The sequence below is a fragment of the Mus pahari genome, chromosome 3, assembly GCF_900095145.1.
Source record: "Mus pahari chromosome 3, PAHARI_EIJ_v1.1, whole genome shotgun sequence".
In the NCBI taxonomy this organism is placed as follows: Eukaryota; Metazoa; Chordata; class Mammalia; order Rodentia; family Muridae; genus Mus; species Mus pahari.
Genome location: NC_034592.1, coordinates 59,098,172 through 59,101,359, shown reverse-complemented (window position 1 = coordinate 59,101,359; position 3,188 = coordinate 59,098,172).

Sequence of the window (3,188 nt, the reverse complement as noted above, 5' to 3'; positions counted from 1 at the left end):
TTGGCTTCATAAAATGGCTGATCCTGAAATTCTTTTCAATGTCCAGGTCACAGCCCTGGTTTGGCCTGAGGCAACGTTCCTCAAACCCTAAGGGTGACAGTGGAGAGCTGTCTCTTCTTTACCCAGAACTTCACTGATGGTAACAAAGTTGTCCTGTGTCTGGTGTCCAATGGACTCTGGGTAGGAATTGGTTGCTGTGTATCTTCAGTGAAAATCTGCATCATTGTTGCATCGGAAAAGTGAGGTTACCCAGGGTTGCCAGCCATGGTGGTGACACCTTTAATCCCAGCACTCAGGAGGCAGAGGCAGGCAGAGCTGTTGAGTTGGAGACCAGTCTGCTTTATAGTGTGAGTTCCAGAACAGCCAAGAAACACAGAGAAACCCTATCTCAAAAAGAAAAAAAAATTACCCACAAACCACTCAGCATAATTTGGCATACAGGTAACACTTACACTTATCAATTACTGTTTTGTCATTTTTATTACTATTGCAGACAAAACCTCTGTTTACTATCTAGTTTCCTTCCATAAGAAGCTATGAAGTAGCCGGGCGTGGTGGCGCACGCCTTTAATCCCAGCACTCGGGAGGCAGAGGCAGGCGGATTTCTGAGTTCGAGGCTAGCCTGGTCTACAAAGTGAGTTCCAGGACAGCCAGGGCTATACAGAGAAACCCTGTCTCAGAAACAAACAAACAAGCAAACAAAAAAAGAAGCTATGAAGTTTAAGAGGCTGGAAAGATGGCTCAGCCTTAAGAGCTCTTATTCCTGCTATTGCAGAGACCTAGAGCTGAGTTCCCATCACCCCTGTGGCAGCTCATAGCTCTGGGGTATCTACAATCCTTTTCTGGCCTCTGCAGGTACTGCATGCAGATGGTACACTCACATACATGCAGGCAAAATATTCATGTGCTTAAGATAAAGAAATCTTTTAAAGCATTCTGTGAAGTTCAAAGGCACAGCTTGGTGGTTTTCAACCCTCCTAATGCTGTGACCCTTTTAAATAGCTCCCCACGGTGTGGTGACCCCCAACCATTCTCACTGCTACTTCATAACTGTAACCTTTTTGTTAATATGTATATAACATGAATGGGTGTTGTGCCTGCATGTACGTTTGTGTGAGGGTGTTGGACCCCAAGAACAAAAGTTCCAGAAAGTTGTGAGCTGCCATGAGGTGCTGGGAATTGAACACAGGTCCTCTGGGAGTGCAGTCAGTGCTCTTAAGCACTGAGCCATCTCTCCAGACCTTAACCATGCTACTGTTATACATTGTATACCAGGGTGTCCCTGTGTAACCCTGACTGTCCTGGAACTTGCTTTGTAGAATAGGCTGCCCTCAAACACGCAGAGATCCATTTGCCCCTGCCTTTTGAGTGCTGGGATTAAAGGCGTGCGCCATCACGACAGGCTCCTACGAACTTTGATAACTGTCCTGGGTTACTAACATCTTTTCCCTCTAGGGCAGACTTTCTCAGGTCCCGTTTGCCTCCTATTGACGCATAAGGTCCAAATGGCCAGTGAGAGATCTGCTTTGTGGGACCAGAAGAGAAAATGACAGAACCATTAGGATGCAGGGGACACTGCTGACGCTGACAGCAGACCCACGTAGCATTAAGGGGCATTAGCATACTTACTACTGGCAATCATTAGGGTTCCCAAGAGTCCCAAGGGTGAAAAGCAAGGCGCTTGAGAAAAGCAAGGGTACAGTTTTGAATGAGCCATCTGGAGGACGAGGACAAACAACGAGTGTGCGGAGAATGTGCCTACAGTCCAGATAAGAGTGACTTGGCAACCCGCACGAAGCTTGGGACTCCTCAAAGAGTCCTTCGTTGGTTTTTTTCTTTTTTTTAAAGAATTATTTATTTTATATATGTGAGTACACTGTAGCTGTCTTCAGACACACCAGAAGAAGGCATCGGATCCCATTACAGATGGTTGTGAGCCACCATGTGGTTGCTGGGAATTGATCTCAGGACCTCTAGAAATGCAGTCAGCGCTCTTAACCACTAAGCCATCTCTCCAGCCCGGTTGGTTTCGTTTTGTTTTGTTTTGTTTTGTTTTGTTTTAACAATAAGACGGAGCCCTTTTTGTGTCAAGGTTTTAAAAATAATGTCTCTATTGTGCCACTCATTTACTCTGGCCATCTGCACTAGGCCCGGTTGACCAAAGAGTATGCCGGAGTTTCTCACTGCGGAATTATCTGACCTTCAGAAAAATCAGGAGAAATAAGAAGTAATAGTCAAATTCCCAAACAAGCTGCATTAGCTAGCTTAACACGTTATTCTATTTTAAGCTTTACGGGGTGGGGAACAACTTCTGTTTTGTTTCTGCTTTCCCCTTCTGTCTTTAAAGTCAGCCTTCTCTACTCACTTCTTCAGAACCCGCAGTCTACTTTTATTATAGGTCACTTTTATGGAAGTACTGCCCAATGGTAGAAGGACAAAGGAAAGCCACGGCACAAGCCTCTGACTGTGAGTCCATCAGCCAATCAGAATTCCCCACATCCATTCAAATTAGCCAACCCCATCAGTCCTCATTTACATGTGGATAGGACCAAATTGGCTCACAGCCTAGGATTTAAAAATCTCCATTTCTACGTGCTACTGGGCCAGTCTTTTTCAAGTCCCCTCCCGGATGCTGGGAGCTGTTTCTGTCCCTGGGTCTGTAATCTTCTTGCTATTCCCCAGCGAGACTTGGCCTCAGGGAGCTTTATACAGCTGAACACACTGACCCAGAGTTCACCACTCTGGTAGTCCAGATAGCACTAGAAACTACAGGCCTGGATGACCTCATCCAGGAAGAAAAGAACGAAGCAAGGGTTAGCTTCTTTTTCCTTTCAACAAAAGAAAGTTCGTTTTTTTAACTGTGGTAAATTCATGTAATATAAAAATCATGAACTGGGCCTGACGGTGGGTGTTTGTAATCCCAGGGCCTGAAAGGCTAAGTAAGGTAGGAGGAGGATATTTGAGGCCAGCCTGGACTATACATTGAAATCTTGTCTCAAAAGGACAAGGAGGGGGAGGAGGAGGAGGAAGAGGAGGGGGGAGGAGGAGGAGGAGGAGGAGGGAGGAGGAGGAAGATAAGAGGAAAGAAGAGAAAAGTAAGTGCTCTCGCTAAACATTTTAAAGAGCAACATTTAGCTGGGCATGATGGCACACACCTTTAATCCCAGCACTCGGGAGGCAGAGGCAGG